The sequence below is a fragment of the Mya arenaria genome, chromosome 4 (assembly GCF_026914265.1).
Source record: "Mya arenaria isolate MELC-2E11 chromosome 4, ASM2691426v1".
Taxonomy (NCBI): domain Eukaryota; kingdom Metazoa; phylum Mollusca; class Bivalvia; order Myida; family Myidae; genus Mya; species Mya arenaria.
This window is the reverse complement of record NC_069125.1, coordinates 45665144-45685683: the sequence shown is the minus strand read 5'-3', so window position 1 is coordinate 45685683 and position 20540 is coordinate 45665144. Positions and strand designations below refer to the sequence as shown.

At 34.5% G+C, this 20540-nt stretch overlaps 1 pseudogene; it reads right to left on the bottom strand.

Moving 5' to 3' along the window:
* Positions 1 to 2488: 2488 nt before the first annotated feature.
* Positions 2489 to 6025, bottom strand: LOC128230855 (adhesion G protein-coupled receptor L2-like; annotated as a pseudogene).
* Between the last annotated feature and the right edge of the window lie 14515 nt (positions 6026 to 20540).

Genomic DNA, 20540 nt, shown 5'->3' with positions numbered 1-20540 from the left:
GTGGGGGAGGGAGAGGGCAACATATATACAATAAAAACTACAAGAACAAATCCAGTAGTCAAACATTTCAAGTATAAGCCCTTTCAGATTCACATGGTCAGGAAATGCATTATATGTAACGATTTTGGACTTTTTAATTTTGTTCTACATTTCAAGAGAAAATGGAACTGAAAATACCATTAAAATCTATCGTAGCCCATCAACATTTGATTTTTACATTATGTTTAGTTTGTTTTTAGCATAAGTTTCTATTGATTGTTTCTAAACACATAAAACGATACCATGGTACCAGGCCTCAGATTTACCATAATTTTAGTGATACGAAAACGGCGTACTTTCTTTTTGAATTACTGACATGAGCTAGTTCAGCTAGTTCTGACACAGCAAGATACTTAATCAAAAGGAGACAAAACTGTTACAAATTATTCGCAGAATGCACCATAGAAATGTGTATGTGTCTGCATGCGAGACATTACGCAGTTTGGGATTGTACCCACAGCCCATATTGTCAAATCATGTGACGAAAACTTGTTGCAAATAGTTCGCCATTAGCTATCTTGCGATAAGAAAACGGTGCATTCTTCAGCAATATTCGTCCATTATGAACATACAAAAGGGTAGGTTAATTTCGCGGTTAAACTTCAATTATAAAACCCTTTGGGAAATCTTATTTGCAACATTCTCTTCACTTTCATTTGGGAAAGAAACTGTTATTTTCCAAACAATCCGACAATCTGGATTTTAGATGTTATGGTCTAGTTAACGCTTAGCGAAATCAGAATAATAAAAAAAATCCCTAAGCGACGACGACGAAATTGCATTGAAAAGCTATTTCAAATGAGATCGCAACTTTTCCGTTTGAACAGCACTTAAAAAACATTCGTTTTGTTACGCAATGACCTTGAAGCAGATAGTGTTTAAACGCTTCCAGGATGGAAATCTCTTTTTCACAATTCATGTTGTCGCAATGCAATAATGCAATGAAACTACATTGACAAGCCTAGCAGTGAAACAGAGTTGTTTTAGCCTCTACCTCCCCCTACACATTATATTTTAAAACAGATATGTGTAAAATCCATTTAATTATTATGTTTTATTCAAGTCTTCGTTCTCACCAAAGTTCACATATCAATAAGAAGCTTGTTAAACTTGTGTCACTCATAACTTCAAAATTATTTGTCATACACTCATGCGATCTTTCATGAAGTTTCCTAATTTGCTTTAGTTTTGGAACTCATGATTTTGATGCACATTTATGGAGAATGGACATTTCAATGGCCACTGCTTTTTTGACGCTGCATATGGGGGCATTCCTGTCGTATGCACACATTTCTAGTTGAAAAATTCTTCACCAACTTCGTGTGCGCATAATGAAAAAATGCGACTTCAATTACGTTCCTGATTACAAAAAAGTGCAAATATAACGTTTTAATTGGGATCCCTTCGCACTGTGACACAGGTATCATATATAAATGTTTATTGATAAATTATGTTGTAAGTTCTATTAAACGACAAGAATTGGGGGTGTAACAGGTTTGTTAGAGCTCAACTTCACATCACCTTTCTAAAAATCACACGGTGTTTAATTTAAGGACTGAAAGTCATGTTGCATCAACTGTTTATTTCATGGTTAATTCAGGTCATAGACAGGCCAATTTAATAATCTCATAAAGCAACAAATAATATTAATTCAAACATTCTGAAAATATCAAGGTTACCTTTTCCTGATAGAAAAAGGCTCTACAATTGGTTGCCTCATTCAAATTTAAAAGTGCAAAATTCATTCATTTCAATGGCATTCGCTTGATCATAGCTACAGTAAAGGTTACAAACAATGTATGAATAATATATATAACGTGACGAAGCATAGCAAGTAATGGAAAACCAATCATATAGTGAAAAAAGCTCTAATTGCATCTCTGTTTTATGAGCCCATTACATTTGTTACAGGCGGTTGATCGTTCGAACGTCAATTATTATCTTCTTGTCATTCGGGATAATCGGAAATGCCATATTAGAATACCATCCAAGGCCTTGTTGTACGAGCAGTGACAATATAGCACATACAACTGTCGCTTATATATTTACATGTTTATATTGATTTAATCTTTACAATCTTTGCTTTCAACAGTAATATACTTTAAAAATATCGCCCTAAGATTTCACTTTTTTTTATTTGAAAATTTGTGTACAATATTTTGTTGACTATTTTGTGTGTTATTTTGTACTGGAGGCGCGTGCTCGGATAGTAAGAAAGAAAGATTGAAATACTAACAAAGGTTCTTTTTTACTTTGGACGTATTATTGTCTTTTCATTTTCGGAATGCATTGGTTTGGTATTGTTTTTATATGAGGTTCTCTCTACATTCGTCGAATTGTTTCCACATCTATGTTGTATTTTTATTATAAATTGATATGAGAAGTATTGTCGAAAACTGTGTGCTTTTTCCATTCATTTACAATTTTCTTTTGTGGTTTATGTACGCAGTTATTCAACAGATGTATGGGGCTGTTCGAAATCTAAGTAAATAAAGCCGATACATTTACGTTTCTGTATACTAAAGTATGTGTTTTGGGCGTTATTTCTTTTAGGAACTTCGGCGTATGCGTTAGTAGCGTACAAAACGACACATATAATGAACGCATTACACACGTGTTTCTTTGTTATCTCAGTAACCCACGTGTCCTCAAACGATAAATCTTCATTAAGTTTACTAATACACCCATTTGATGAGTTTGTTGCATAAATTACCCATACGCCCGTTTCGTCGATGGCAAAAGCGATGTCACTGTTCTTGCCCGATTAATAAGGAAATGTGTCATGTATACCGACATGTTCCAGTTGCCTCTGCGAGACTGTACTTTACTATTTTGTTGGTGAACATTTTCTTGCAGGACAGTGCATGCTTAAAAACCACTTGACCATTACCCACGCAAGAGAAAGGTAACGAGATCGATTTGTCCACCAGCTCGAACTTCAAACCTGCAAAAGGGAACGGAAATATAAATTGTACAATCATATCCCTAATTAGACAACATTGCTTTAATGTAATATTGATTGATAGAAAACAACAAAGTATACATCGAGGGATGGAAGCGAAAATGTAATATCTGATATTTAAGTATCACTTTAAGCTTATTCTATTTTAGCAATATAACTAATTCACCCAACAAAAAAAGGAAATGCATGTCACTTACAACCAATCCCTTTATATAGGCTGTTTGAACTTGAATTAGGTTTTCAAATCCGTCTCACAATCATAAATGGAAACATACTTTTAACGTACTTTTAATTGAAGTGTACTGTGATATTTCGTTGATGTTTGTGAAACTGTACATGACCCAAATCTTTACTGGCGTGTAGGGGTCAACCATGATCTGGCCCTCGTCCACACCACACACAACACTCATGCCCTTGTCGCTGATCTTGCGGAGTTGATGCGGACAGAACATTGAATATATATAAAATATGTAAGCTTAAGGGGAAGCTCCTGATACGAACTCTACAAATATGTTGGGCACAACCAAATACAATCTTAATGTATTTAGATTGGAAACTTAAGTCAAACATCACCCTTGTTTTGTGTATGTTTAAGTTTAAATGCCACAAAACCGACAGTATAAACTTTCGTCTTTATTACAAAATATTTTTATTTAAATCATGCATAAAAACATACACAAAACTCATCGTATATATCAACGCTAGTAATCAGTATTTGATTGATTTAAGAGCTATGCATGTTGTCGATATGTTTAATGAGGCTTATTTTATGTCGTATCTGTCCGGAAGATGCCCGTAATACATTTTCATGAGTTCGACAGCAATCCTTGCCAGTGATTAATTGCGATAGATGCGCTCAAAGGAATTCTCCTTAGATTATTGGTATATTTCGACTGATGTCGATGAATAATGTATATTCAATGAAACCGCACCGGATGGACCAGAACATACAAAGCTCCTTTGGGTATGATGAGAGATTCTGCTTCTTTTGAGCACGAATTAGAAAATTGAATATTTCTATTAAATTAATTGCAAACTGTCTACAGCCGCATGCTGACTCTGTACGGATCACTCCTGTACACTAAAATGTTGCGGTTTTTTTAATTGTTTTAAATACAGTCTTAAATCTAGAAACAGTTTGATTGTTAACTTAATCTTCCTAAAATTAGCTTTTTAATATTTTGACGGAGTGTTTTACCTGACTTTTCACCACAAAGGCACCATGTTCGAATCACCCGGGCATCAATTTGGTGATGTTATAGAGAGTCTGATTCATTACGTCAGCCCTGAGGTCAAGGACGTCACCAATACCACGTGCCCCATGTGCAGTCTTCATGATAGCGGTTGTGAGGCGCGAGATGGTAGGAATCATTTCGATCAAATGCGTATTCTGGGAGAGTAGGCTCATAAGGAGGAAATTTTACTGGTTCTATAGGTCTGAAATATACAGTATTTGTTTTCAGTAATTGCATTGAAAAAGCAACACATAGGTCATAGAAAATATTTATGCAGTTATTAGGCCTTTCTTTTGGAACTCAAATCACAATTAACTGCAAGAGGTTTTGCACTGTCCAATAGGCAAATAGCAACACTGGCGACTTAAACACCAGATCTCCATAAATTGTTATACAAGTCAGATTCTGGCTACTTAAATCTCGGAAAATGTCTCCGCTTGCCATTTCGAACGGTGCAATTATACTTTTATCGGTCAGAACATCATTAGTCATTATTAAGCTTATTTCAACCTTCATTTAGATCAGAATATTTCGATATGGAGTTTTGGGCCAAAATGTAGTCCACATTACATTATTATTTCAAGTTTTGTTTGAAAAACAATAAACTTGACTGGAAATAGCTTCTTTATCAAATTGCAGCTGCCAAATCATTGCTTCAATCATGTAGGAAAAAAACAAACATACACACATATACATAGAGGGAAAATTTTATAAGAAAGCACAAACAGTCATCATGAAGTCACAACAAATCGTTACATGGATATATCAAGATGAGTAGTAAACGCAAGGTCGAGTATTTACGATGGCTGCAAGGAAATCTGTATGTACTTTTTCGGTGTATATTATTTGACGGTATAAAGAGTTCCACATCATTTCAATGCTTATATGCTTTGCATTTTTAAATCCTCCTTTGATCCAATTCTGATTATCGTGTAAAGTAACATCATCATTGTTGGAATGTTTGCATCTCCGTGCATGGTATTAACAAGTTTTGAAATAATAATTCAAAGGTTCACATTGACGCAATTGTCTCAAAAATTATTTTGTCAAAGATGGCATTTACAATATGTTATGTACGGAACTTCTTTTAGAGCTAAGTTTTTCTTTCTTACAAGCATCTGCTTTATTGTATAATGGCCGCAGAATACGTCAATACAGAATCCATTTTGATCTGATTCCTTGCCTGACAACTTTTAGATTGGTTCGATTGTATTGTCATCGATAAGAATTTCCCTTGTAAGCACTCTTTAAATATTTTTATCAGATAAAGAAATATTTCGTGTGGTTTTCGAGTGGTTTATAAATGGAAATCAACAAAAACATACGACAATAGTAATTCAGATTTATATAAACAATGTATAGAAACACACTAGATACATAATTTAGAACTATTTAAGGCCCACAGATCCGCAACTTGTAAGAACACATATGCTTATTCTACTGTTTTGTGATACTCTATATATCTTATTGGAACGAACGTATATTGAAGAAGAATGGCTACTTTCTTCGTTAAGTTCACGTTTGTTCTGTCGATGAATTTACCACCCTCACACTTAACTGCAACAATGGCCTCTCTGACAAGCTGGGAGTTAATCGCATGCCGTCTGATGGCGTTAAAGTCATTCTTCAGCTCCTCATCCCCTCGCTGCAGGAGACTGGTCAAATTGATCAGGCTTGTTATCTGCAGGGAAAGGTCCTCGCGAGCCTTCCTCAGGAGCCTGCTCGCCTCGTTCAGCTTCTTAGTGGCCCGTGCAGCCTCATCGTTCAGCGAGGAAATGCTTTTATACATAACTAAGCGGCTATAAGTTTACCTTGTCGCCTCTTAAGCCATCGTTAAAAAAGTAAAACTTGGTCCTGCGATACATTTACCATACAAAAACTTGGTGAATGGTAAATCTGTACAAAGCTTTAACATATTAAAGTCCAGCATTCGAAAGGCTTGTACTGTTTCTGTCACAATTTTACCTAAGAGGTTGCTTTGTTATGTAGCCCCTCGGAATCTGTAGTTTTAAGGACTTGTTTTTGCAACACACTGATCTTTTTGCAGCACCATTTGTTTCATCTAGCAAAGACAAGGATTAACTTTAGGAAGAAGTACGGAGAAAGCTCATTTTTCAAATGATCACTGCATTGAATTAAATGTAATTAAATTTCGCCATGTTACCATTGAAAACTAAGTTATAACATAAAGATATTTTAACAAACATCTTTTATTTGGCAACACACACTAGTCCGTTTATCTGAATACCAGTAATGGCAATGCATGTTCCTGGTTTCCATTGCCATTAGAGAACATGAAAACGCTATTATATTACCCCAATGTAATATTACACTATTAATTTACATTTTGGTTTTATCATATATGTTTCGCTACCATTTTTACGCATGTACTTTTATTTTATTTCTTTCCTATTTCATTTCTAAGACCATATCTATAAATCTAACGAACGTAAACAATAGATCGGCGGATAACGCTGGGTTTTATACTTGATATTGAATGCTTTGAATTATGGGTATTAGGCGAGCTTATTAAGTAGAATTGTTTGCTCCCAAAATATTTCTTAACTGCCTGTCTAAAGTTTGGAAACTTCATGTTGATAGTTATGTAAAGTTATTATATGTTGAAACTGTATGATAGCTTTGGAAATGAAAACTGGGTAAATGTATAATGATGGGAAATTTGTATACAAATGGCCTGGGTCATTTTTTGTGGAGCACAGTATGTGCGAAATGAATGTAATTTCTTGGGGAATTTATTACTGGATTTGCTATCATTGCAACGAACTTGTTTATAAATCTTGAAACTTAGCCAATGGAGTGTTTGTTAAATGTTGTTTAAGTATAGACACAATATGGCAACTGTGTTACTGTTGATCAGTTTCGTAGCTGTTTGGCAAATTTGAGATTTTCATCGCATCGTCTTGCGATTGAACACAGGCTGACATTTTGATTTACTAGAAAACGTATATTTTCTTCATTTCGTTAAATGTTGAAGAAGATTTATATCATTTTGTTAACAAACGTCCATTGTACAAGTAAGGATGAAGAGAGGTTTACATGCAGTTTATAGTAAACTAAATCTGAGTTGTTTTTGTGAATCGTGTCTTAAAGTTGTGAAGAAAATGTGTGTGCATTTATTTATGTGGATAAAGTAAGACAAAACAAAGTGCGCAACAATTATTGAGTTTTGTAAATGTTTTACAGCATTATAATACTCTTGCTGTAATACAAATTTTGACTTCCTTACAACTTAAGAGTATTTGATAAAAATGTTATTAACTTTATATCTCAATGTCTGACCTTATTTCATAGTCGTAAAAGAACACTAGATACGCATCTCAACACGGTTACCGCATAGTTAACATATAAGGTTGTTGTTTTTATAGTCTGACTGCGATGCATTTACATAACAGAAGGCGGTATTATATGAATTTTGCATCCCTTACTCGCAAGTGATCAAGAACAATACATCTGAGAACTAGAATGTTATTTTCAATACAATATACGACAAGAGGTAATTTCGTTTAAATGGTCTAGTTAACGCTTACTGTCGTGGAATTATCACTGTAATTCGCTAAGCAACGTCACAGACATTGGCTTGAAAGGGTATTCCCAATGAGATCGTAACTTCTCTCCGTGAACAACACTGATACATTATTCCTTTTGTAACAAAATGAGATTGAAGCAGATTCTTTTTTAACACTTTTCGGGATGGTATCACTGTCTTTTAGACAATTACAGATGTCTAAATGCAGCCACAGCAAAACTGTTTCAGGCTCTACATAAACCTTTAATCAGTATTGTTTAAAATCCTTGTTATTCGAAACTCAAAGCTCATCAAAAATTTGAATTGAAAGTTGTGCCAAAATGCCTTATTTAAAACTGTCAAATCAATAATGTGTTTAGTGTCTTTGATGTTAAGTTTGTAAAGCAAACTATTTGAAAAACTGAGACTTCATAAATACTAGGGGTTTACCTGCAAGTTATTATATTATTATTTGTTTTATTCTTAAGCTCCCAAGTTAATGGAAACTTACGTTTTTACTTTATTTAGGATTGTTTGGATAAGAGTGCGGTTTGTGCACGTAATCTGGTTTAACCCCCAGTAAATTTACATTTTACTGACCGTTCCAAGGCGGTACCCAACGATCCTTGATAAATATACCTAGGTTTTTTATATAGTATATATGCACTTAAACTTTTGGCTACTGTAGTTTTTCACATAAGTATTCATTACTGTGATGACCTCATTGTTGTTACCATTGTATCCTCTTTTTACTTCATGCAAATATTTTCTTAAAATTGAAGCAAGCCACACACATGGCAATAAATTGTTGATTAGATTTTGTCATTCATTTGGGCGCAAGACCGTTGGGAGCTATTATGTTTTGAAATAGTGCACGCATAACTTTCTAACACAAACGTGTTTGACTGACTAGCTTGCCAAAGTTTTTTGTGTGTTTTCATGTTACAGACATAACATTGAAATTACTACTTCCACACAGGTGAATAAGTTAAAATAATATCAAGAACCGTATTTGCTGCTTTTCCAACTCCTTGGTTTGCAAAATGTGTCTTCAACTACTTGACCGGTGTATATTTGAAGTCATGAAAGATTTTGTTAATACTTATCAAATAGTGGTAGTAAAATATACATCTTATGTTACTCATATAAAGTCAATGCGCTAAAACTGTAAAACTGGATAAGTATAATAAAACGAAAAATTACCCGCGACCTCAGGATTACATGTCTATTATATCATTGTTTTAACACATAGCTGCAAAAGAACTACATAACGTCACCTAACTGGCAGTTATGTCGTGTAAGAAAACACTTGCTGGTTATTAATAGAATAATACATGGTTGACTATTTTTATTTTCGTGAAAATGACTTCAGTGTGCACGTTTTCGTCATCGTCAGGCAATTATGCCATAATCGCCCTGACGTGCGGTGATAATCTCACAGACGATAATCATTATTGCGGGAACGAATTTCTATAGTAAAATGTTACTATTTATAGTAACATGTGTATTATGGTCACTTAATAGCATGGCTCCCCATGCTATCTACAGCAAAGACTGTAACACGCGCATGTACCTGTTATTTACTTTTTTAAATTTTGTGTTCATGCTTTTCTACTTTATACATATTCAGATGAGTTAACTGGCATTTAAATTTTGATTTGGTCTTTTGGATTTTTTCTCTCATTTCGCATTGGTAAACAGTTTTAAGCACCGAAATGTTTACCACATTTTAACAAAACAATTCATTCGTAATAAATGACCACATTTTAACAGAACATTTCATTCGTAATAAATGTTAGTTGTAAAGGATAACCAACTAAGACATTTCATGACAAGGATTTTGCACCTGCGATGTCCGGTTAACGCAGTGGTTAGCGCACTTGCTTCTCACAAAGGCGACCCGGGTTTGATTCCCCGCCTGGCTCTCTGTGAGGTTCGTTAGTGGTCACCAAGCAGAAGAAGATGGTTTGCGCCGGCTACTCCGGTTTTCCCAACAATGTTTATGCGAAAAACTACAAAAAAGCTCAGTAGCAAAAAGTTTAAACACTCGCGCGCAACATTGTGCTAACTCGAGCGATTAAGTACAAGTTATCATAACTTTCTTTGCGATCGTTATAAAACAAAATATCATTATATTATAATGATTGAACTAAGGATTTTGCTCCGTGCATAACGAAAATTTCATGATTTTTAATGCTGCTATTTTCTCCCTTGAGTTTCCATATCCAATAAAATTCTTAAATGGTTTGTGATTACATTTAAATTTTGTGCAATGTTTTATGAGGTAATCAAGTTATCAAATATTTATTTCATGTTGAGTCATGAAACAAATAAATTGTGATTCATGCTAACTTTGCTTAAGGTATTTTATAACCAAACATGCCCATATTGCTCCATACTTCAGATTTCCTTAGCAACGGCAACTGAATACAATACAGTAATATCGACATTTTTTTCTTAAAGAAAATCAAAGTCCATCGGGAGATAACTTAAACGAATGTTATACTTAGGACAATCTGGAAAATTCAAAATTTAGGTGGAAACAGCTCTGCAACAATTTTACAAAGAATTACAATAATTGCCATTTTCACATAGTTTAAGTTAATTCTTTGAGAAATACACTGGGCAAATAATATATATTCTAACATTAGAGGTTTTGTATTCTTAATTGTTTCTTTGTTTAGTCGGTTACAAACGTATTCGATAAACGTGGCCACTCTTCACTTCACAGTTTGATTTAAAAACAATGTGTTTTGCGAAATAAATATCAGAACATTTATTTAATTGCCATATCTTTCTTTGTTCGGCAATAACTCATTAAACGTAATAAATTTGTATGATAATTCTCTTCAGCAAACTCTGTCAAATGAGACAGAAGAAGCGTTCGCGCGCGGTCGCGAGTTGAAGTCCTTGGTACGATATACAAGAGTCGATATAAAACCCAGTGGTTTCCTGGCATTGCGCCCAGCTTTGTGTACTGAGCCACGGTAGTACTGAGAACTCAATACTGGTTAATATTTGTGTATCGATTTGTGTATCGATTCCTTAGACTTGGCTCGTAAAATTTAAGCCAGACGACAGTTATTCCATTTATGTTGGCTCACATTTAAAGGTCTCCACCAGTAAACATCTATATTGACAGACGTAATGGCAATGCTCTAAGGATCAATCTTAGAGACATGACACAATAGCAACCAAAATATGGCAGTATATGACCCTCTTCTTAACAGTGATGTTTGAATGTTTCCACTAAATTCTGTGACATCAGAAAATGTGCTACAGAATAATCGATAACCTATACACTACAATCAAAGCATGGGTTATTGCATTTGGGAGTAAGAGTGTATCTTTAAAAATGATATTTACGCAACTGTCAATTTTCTCATTCTGCGCTTGGCATTAGGAGAAAAAAATATCCCAGATATATACTTTTTGTACCTAATATAGACATTCAAAAATATATTTCGTGTTATATGACAATTGAAAATAAGCCAGATACAAATAAATGTCAGAAATAATCAAATAATTTAGTAATTGTATTTATCAGTAATTGAATGAGGTTTTTTTCATTCGGGCAATCCCGTGGAAAAAAATATGTAACACCCACTCAAATTGTTTTCTTAGTTTCCTCTAATTATTCTTATTAAGCCAAGAAATAATCAAATTCTGTAATTGTATTAAACTGCATTTGTTTGCATTTGCGCAATCTCGCCGAAAGAAGTGTATAACAAATGCTAAAATTAGACCTTAGTTTCTCCTTATAAGTTTAAATTATATATGTGTTTCATTTATGTTGCCGTTCATTTGTTCCGTTTATTCTGTCGCAACAATTACATGTGCTTTAAATCGACAAGTTTGATGTTTGTTATTAAATGCTATAAAGTTTTGTGTTGGAAATGTAGAACTCAATTTCTATACATTTTATAGCATAATCCTTTCACTGTTTCATTAAATAACAGTATTCAAGATATTATAGCGGTAACTAGCAGGAATAAAATGATTGGTTATTGATACCCGTTCAGCACAAAAAGGATGTAAAAGCGACCCCATAGTGAAATCTAACACAAATATGTTTCAATCAATTCGGATTATAGATTGAGGAACAAGTTTTTTTTCGGAATTTTGCCGAAAACTGCAAATAATAGATTTATTGAGAAGACAATACACTCTCAATGACGAATTTACGTTTGCAATAGCAATTAATATGAAATGATCATTATTTACAAGTTAGAAACTGTTTTTTTTATTGCGGTTTATGTTTTAACTTTCGACTTCTATATACAAATAATGGTTTCTTCTTTTACATCGTCTGATAATTTAAATGGACAATTTTTAGGAAAGGATCAAAATGTTTTGAAACAGAGCCATTCCTTGTGAAAGTGTACAAATGACTTCATTTCGTGACGATGGAAAATGACATTTGCTCTAAACTGGGACATATTTGCCGGCTTTTTCTTGCGTCTTTGAAAGCAGTTAAATTAAGACTTTATGTAATTTATATTCGCTTATTTATTTAATCGGCCTTAAGAATGGCCAGTACAACATTCTCGGAAAGGCTTACGTTTTTGTCCTTGTCCTTTTCATAATTATGTAACAAGTGGAAACTTGAAGTTCTCAGGATGTTTTCAACACATAACTCAACTCAACTCAACCCAACTCAACTCAACACATAAGATATATATATATTAATGTATCTAAGCAACGCTTTATTACAGCTCTCGAGTGTTCTTTTCCTGCATTGGTACAACATATGTTCTTATTGTTCATCGAACATTCATATGGACAACATGCACGTAAACAGACGTACACATACAATTCCTGAAACTTGTTCCATAGGAATTTCCTTTTCCCTTCCCAAGATTGGAAAAGCATATTCTCAAACTGATTTTCTACATTGTTATCAAGTTACGGCATTTGCAAAGTTGCCATTGAAAGGACATACACGGTTTTCACATTAAGATAACTGTTCACAAACAACTTTATCTCTTATTTTTGAGGGCAACGATCAATAAAGCATTCATTTAAAAAAGAACGTGGTTTTCAAGTGCCAACCTTATTTTCTTAATCTACGCCGCATGCTAGTTTTATAATAATACAATTGAAACCTAAGGTTCTAAAGAGTCGATAGTCAAAATGTAACGATACTTCCGTATACATGTATAAGCACATCGGTAAAGGCCTAATCTACACTTAGCCAAAATGTAACGATTATACTGTGAATAAGCACATGGTTCAAGTTCTAACATAGACATAACGAGAAAAACACAACATCACAATAAAACAAAAATCCATAACATATGCATTCAAAAATCGGTATAAATTGCTGAAGTGGGGTGGGGGAGAATGGGACGTGGGTTAAACTAGTAGGTGTATACCCAACCACACACTTGTCAAAACAATCATAAATAATAGCAGACCAGAACTAGTTTAGGAATATGAAAACGAGAACTGTATTTGAGACATGTTTCGCTAGCAATAATATGTATGTATATATGTTTATTTTATATTTTCATTGAAGAACGTTTGTGAAGGTAAAAGAGCAACTAAACAACCTAAGACAACGCTGAACAGGTTCGATTACTTATACTACACACTTAATTTAATCATTAATAAGATTCTGACATACTGATAAAATTGGCGGTGTATAGTATTTAAAGCGTGCCATGAATGTTGTTAAGAATTCACAGAATGCACCACAGTAATTGATTTAAAACTAATAGATAAAGTTTGATAAAATGAAGTTGCATCGAATAACGATCCTTTGACGAAACTCAATGCATATACTAGATGTTTTCTGGATATGGGTTTTCACACAGAGCATTCGTGATCAAATGAAACATATTTGTATGTTGACATAAACTTGATGCAAATGTTCAGGTATTAGAATTGTTAAACATCAAGCAATAATGATGTTCAGGAGCGGGTTAATCACTGAGCAAATAATGTCATGTGATAAAGTTTACGTCTTTGGTTCCATTTGGTATGGATTGTGGGTTTTAGCAGAAACGCAAGTTCTAGAATGCTGTCACGTAAATGAAATGATTTTAACTGCTATTACACTATCATCTAGGAAATAATACACTGTACAGTCTACGAATTCATAGAACCACAAATTAACGTATACACGTTATTGGATGTGTCCTTGTCTAAACATATACAACACACCAGTTGCAAATCTCAGCTAGTTTTGCACATTATTAACATACACAACTAAATTTTTGGTCGAGCTGTAACAAGTTTTCATCACATTTGACTGTTATATGTTAATTCTACTTATATCATTTGCACGATACATAAACAGACGCCCTACTTATTTAAGGATCACTGCAGCTTGTTTAAACAATACTAGATCCATAGGAACATCACATACAGCAACGAATTGATTTGAAATAGCTTCTATTAGCCGCTAAATTTCAACTGAAGCATAGTTCTATAACCAAATAAAATAAATATGACCATTGATCATTCAAATTTACAACTAAGATCTTCAATGAAACAGCCCCTTGGAATAATGTTGCTAACATTATACGATAAGAGGAAAATTCAATATAATGGTCTAGTTGAAAAAAGAAATCACTGAAATTACGTAAAATACGTCACGAAAATCTAACAAAAAAGGTTTCCCCAAATAGATCACACCTACTTTATTTGATCAGCGGTAATACATTATTCCTTTCGTGATTGAATGAGAGTAAAGTGGATACTTTTTGAAAACGTTTATCTCGAGTGTGTTTTCTTGGTATTGTTTTACAACTTTTAGTGCACCAATGAAAAGATACAATGAAATCCTCGTTTGGGTGTGATAATGAGAGTTTCTGCGTTCTCTGTGAACGGAAATTGAATATATCTAATTAATTAATTGCAAATTGTCTGCAAGCTGATGCTGACTGTACAAGGAGGATCTTGTGCAACATAATGCAAAACTGTCTGTAAATAACATAAGTTAAGAAACAGTTCGTCTGTGTGATAGCCGCCCCAAAAAATACTGAAGTATTATCTGAATAGCGATATGCGACAGATAATGAAGGGTTCAAACGTTTGTTTGATAAATGTTCTTCGATTAACTGCGAAAAAGTTATTTTCTGCCGTAGATGAAATAATCAAATATCGATCATAAAATGGCCGCAAGCTAGCCAGGCATTAGTGTGATTTTTTAAAGATAGTATGGTGTATGATTTAGAGGTCAAGAACGTTGTCAATGTGCGGTCGTCATTGTGTGTTGTCGGAGAGTGTGCCAACACGTACGGAATTGTACTGATTCTGTAGGACTAAAACGATACACTTTGATTCATTTTCTCCATTACGTGAATAAGTTGGTCGGACGATTTTGTATATTACTTATCTTATATATATATACAATTGATTTATATTTATATAAGCAGATATTGAGTTCTTGCACAAAGGGGACTAAATAGTGGTTATTAATTTATATTTTGTGAAGGCTCATAGGCTGTCATTGTATGTAATTAAATATCAAATATATCGAAAATATAAACGAAACAGGACAATGTTAAAAGGTGTAACATAATATTCATCTCTTAAATATATTCACAAAACAATAAAATCACAAATAAGTTGACGTCGGCAGCCGGTAGCAGGGGTCGAAACAGGATACTCCCGGTCTGCAGGTGCGTCTGTTAGCCAGTACACCACCCAGACAGTTGACTTTATTTAAGCATACGAGCGAATGTTGTTTACTTACAAAGATTTACTTTAAATGTTATGTAGGTCGATGAAAAATAAATAAACAAACGATAGAAATAGATAATGTAAAACATGTAAAAACCAAGACATTATTCAACAATTGAAATGTTCAGAAAATTATTTCTCCTAATAAATCAATTCCACCTTGTTTTTATTGTGTTGCTCTATGCATACATGTAACCTTTGCTTGTTGTACCGAAATAGTACGTCACTGCATGAACTTTATTTGCATTGCCCGAAAGATCTCCACACAGTCATATAAGTCAGACCTGGTTCCTGAAATATACGAAACTGTTTCCGCAAGCAATTTCTGAGGGTTCATTTCTATATTTCTTTGGAACAGAAGACCATCAGTCATTGTTTAGCTTCGATAAGTTCAGAATGAGGTATTAATAAAACTTTTCCGGCCCGAGTGCTGATTTATTGGTTCTACCAAGGAGATATATGTTTTGTCGGAATATTGAGATAAGGATGCATTCCAAATACGAAGACAAGTGTTTGATTTTATACGTGTACTTTTTAGGTCATGTTATCACAGAAACAACCTAATTCAAAATTGTATTCTGAATTCGTTCAATATTACTTATAGGCAAATACATCGCTCTCTACCTTTAGAAGGACAGTAAAACTCAAGGGAAATCATAGAATGTAGAAGAAACATTTTTATATTTTGCCTATGGGTGAAAGAGTCGACAGTATTGGTGGAGGAGAATTTGATAATTTCTCTCTGGCTCGAATGAAATGCTCCCATTATCATTTTTTTCACTCTGACATGAGAAATCAAAGTGCTGAAAGCACTGATGGACTAGGGCTTTATTTAGGGGAATGTTGATAACCATGTTCTAGTCATTAAACAAATCGGCTCACATCACAAGGGGTCACTGTTTAATGGGCTAGCTTGCAAGCTGCAAAGGAAATTTTAAAAGTTTGGGTAGAGGGAGGGGGGGGGGGGCTAAAGTGTTTAATCAGATAAAGTCATAGTTCTTTTGAAAATCTCAATGTCGTTAAATCAGACCTAAACAAATTAATTTACGTGGTTTGCGTATGTTAGCCAAAGTACACATACTTCTTTAATTTGATTAAATCATTTTATATCAAAGGTCTGTTATTTGCATTTTCAGAGAAGATTTTCAATGATGTAATTATATCCTATATAGAAAACCTGTCACCTCTTTCAGGGGAGCTTTAAACCACAGGGCCATCCTTTGGATAATATTTGTAAAAGACATCAATAAATGCATCAGTTGGCCATTCTTGCATTGTCCTCTGTCTCTGTCCTGATAGCTCAGTTATAGCTCCTGATAACTGCATTTATTGATACAGGTTACCTTTTTCAAATCTATGATTTAGATTGCAAAGTATAACTGGTATAAATAAATATATATTCTTAACTTCTAATAAGTAATTAATTAATTTGTCAACTGCGCACCAAAACACTGTATCTGAATGTATACGCAAGCTTATGCATCCGTCAGTTGTAAGCATGCAGCCCCCCCCCCCCCGCCCCGATCCAGGGAATAGGAGGGACTTTTACTTTCGGTCCAGCCAACCCAAGCTAAAATCCCCGCCCTGCAGGGATGATCTGATGGCAAAGTTCCCACCAAATCCCCCCCAGCACGCAAGGGACATTAGGTTAAGCCACATCCGCACTGTATTTTCCCGAAGACCCGGTACTGCGGGGCCACCTGAAAGGTAAAAACACGGCCCATTTCCCCGGTATACCCCGGATGTGGGGGCCCTGGTTACAATTGACAATTGATGCATACTGATCCATAGTAATCCAATCTCATGCCAAGACGATTTCTGGTCTGACATCGTCAGGTTATTTATTCTTAAGCATAAAAAAGCCTGGACAGCATTTGAGAAAGGCTGTTGTGAGGTTAAATCTTCATTACTTCACTATGCCACAACATTGGGTGATTACTGATTTTCATTCTTGGCTAGGAAACAGAAAGTGAGATCAAAGCGTCTTCAGAAAAAGAACTTCATGATGCACCAGTCAAATGTAACCACGCCCCCCCCCAGGTCTGGGGAATACTTTGACTTTCAGTCCACCAATCCCCTATAAAATCCCTGCCCTACCCTGCGGGAACGAACTGGTGGTAAAATCCCTGCCAAATAACCTCGCCACCCAAGGTTCTTAGGTAAGGGTAATTCCCCGCTATATTTTGCGGGAAGATACAACCACCGCAATCATCAGGCCCTGCGAGGACACCTGAAAGGTGAAAACACTGCCCCTTTCCCTAGTATACCCCGAGGGGGTGGTAACAATTGACTGGTGCATAATAAGATTAGAAATCAAAAGTGAGCAGGCAAATGGCGATGGTTTATCACACAATGTCATTGAACAAAATGTACTTACAATGAGAATGGCTCAAAGACTTTTCTATACACTCATCATATTCATAAGTCAGATGCTGTGCACATATTAATACATTTGGCTTCATTTAGAATGAAACTTCATAAATAAATATGCGCATATTTGATATTTGTTTATCTCCATTTTGCAAAATTGAAATCACATGATTTTATCAAACGAACTTGTATTGCTTGAAATTCTACGTGTCAAATTAAACATGCTATCCACGGTAAGATGACAATAAATCCGTTTGATGGTGGTAATCATTCAATGGTGACTTTATTGATAAATTTCTTCAATATAACACGTATAAAATTCACACCATCAGCATCCGGAAGTAGTGATAACATGTACATGTGTAAATCATTCGGCCGCTCTGATCAGTGTGAATGGGTCAATACAGTAGACTGGTACCCGAATTTACATTCCTCAAAAACACAAATTATAACGTTATACAGGTACGCGGCATATGGTTTTTATTTTATATTAATAATATTTAAACAATCAATACCAAAAATCATGCTGTATTTAAAAAAGTGCTGAGTGCCATGCAATGATTAGTTAAAAAATAAACTTTGTATTTAAAAAGAAAATGTCACGGAAACATGCAAATTATGTCGAAAAAAGAACAGCCCTGTTAATAAATTAATACCAACATTCTATACAAAGGATAACAAAACTTTTAAAAACAAACAAACAAATATCCTGGTTGTTTACTACTTAGACCGCACGCTTGATTCGGTTTACGTACCCACAAGACATTTCGAATGCGCGACGGGCACCGTGGTTAGCTGATACTGGTCTTTATTCGGATAAAAGAGAAAGCGGCTACCAGTCTATAAATAAAGAGCTTTGAACTGAAAATGTCGATGCGTACTTTTCCAGTATGTTCATATTCTTATTGAATTTAATCTGAGCGTATGCAAGAACATTCATGTAGTTAACCCGATTAACTCACTCGCTACGTACCCATTTCCTGTGCTTCATTAAAAGAACATACAATTAGCTTGTCTTGTTATGAGAACTATTTTTATTGGATGTTTTCATTGTAATCAGTTCTGGTACTACTTTGATTATTCGAATTCGCTAACGGCAATCCAATCAAAATACCGCGTATGAATACATTACGTCAGTGAACCCCCAGATGCGGCTTGAAAATGCAGACATCGCGGTTACGGCTATGAACTAGGCCACAAGTGCCCTAGTCCAAAAAACTACTCGCGGTCAAGGAAATATAAAACGCTTCTCTAGTGATTTTTTCATTTATTGGCCATTCGTAGAATAAAATATAATTCTATTCCGAAATCAACATTTCATCTACACACTTATATTGTTCTTCGTGAACTAGCCTATGCCTGTTTTCGTTCAATGGTCGAATCAGACAGTGTTATTAATATAATATCTCAGGTAATTCGGGCCTACACAAGGGGTACGCAAACACGCAGCGGTCCTTTATGCCATGCACATGTATGTTTAGTTCTAACAGCACTTACTTAAAACCGTTACTTTATTTTTTAAGCAGCAATTGTTGTCGAGCCTAGCCAAATTCCGGTCTCAAAACATTTTTGCCTTCTCAATTCTTAAGTACTCGATAGTTTCCATTAATGGATTGAGAGGGGTTTCAAACGGCGTTCTTTAACCGTCAAACTTTAATTTTTTATGTCATATACGAGAAAAATTAATAACATATAATCAAACTGTACCACTTCGAACTAGAAATAATACACCAAGACCCAAATGCAAACATTTTATGCCATATACATTTCGTCTCAGAAGGAGAAGCGCAGGTCAAAAGGTTTGCACCCCTAAGTTACGCTACGTCAATTCCTGGATCCACCTCTGGTTTCCATTATATACTTTCAGTATATACTTATCATAAGCTCAATGCTACAGATCACAACATTTGATCAATACGCATACACATATAATATATACACATATGCAATTGGACTGCATCGTTTTATAGCTAAAAGATAATTCCAAAATGATTTGAAAGCTCACGAATCAAGGCTGAATAAACACTTTAAGAGAGACACAACAACCTCGAATCATTTAAAAAAAAATAGCATCCAGAAAACGACTGCTTACTTTTATAGGTAATAATGACGTTATACACGCAAAGTTTCCATATTAAGATAACCATCGAATTTAATTAAGTGTCGGATCGAATTACTTGCACAATTTGATTCGTAAAATTGTGTTTTGTTTACGAAACTATATTTTTGACGTTACCGGATGAGGGGTTCTCTACTGATTCTACAAACACATTAAGGTAGAGTGTACATCTAGGTTATGCAAAAGTTTTATCTTGGTAATTTATTGCTTAGTGATAAATTGCGCATTTAAGAAGGGATATTGAATCTGCAGAAAAAGCATTTGTGATGGTGTTGCCTTACAGATTTTAACGTCAATTATATCATCAACTTCACTTTTGAAGGAATGAAATAATAAATAATACTTTTTATAAAAGTAAAATTATTATTCCATGTCGTTTTTTAAAATATATCTAGTATTCTAACAGATATAACCGATGCAAGTACCAGCACGTTTTCATTTTATTAGTATAAACAAGAAGATATAATTTATAATTTAAACGTTTATATTTTCATGGAAAACATCAATAAGAAATCCTCAAAGCACTCATCTGGGGACTAGCATTTAATGTTCGATACAATTTACGACGAGAGAAAATTTCGATTCAATGGCCTAGTTAAC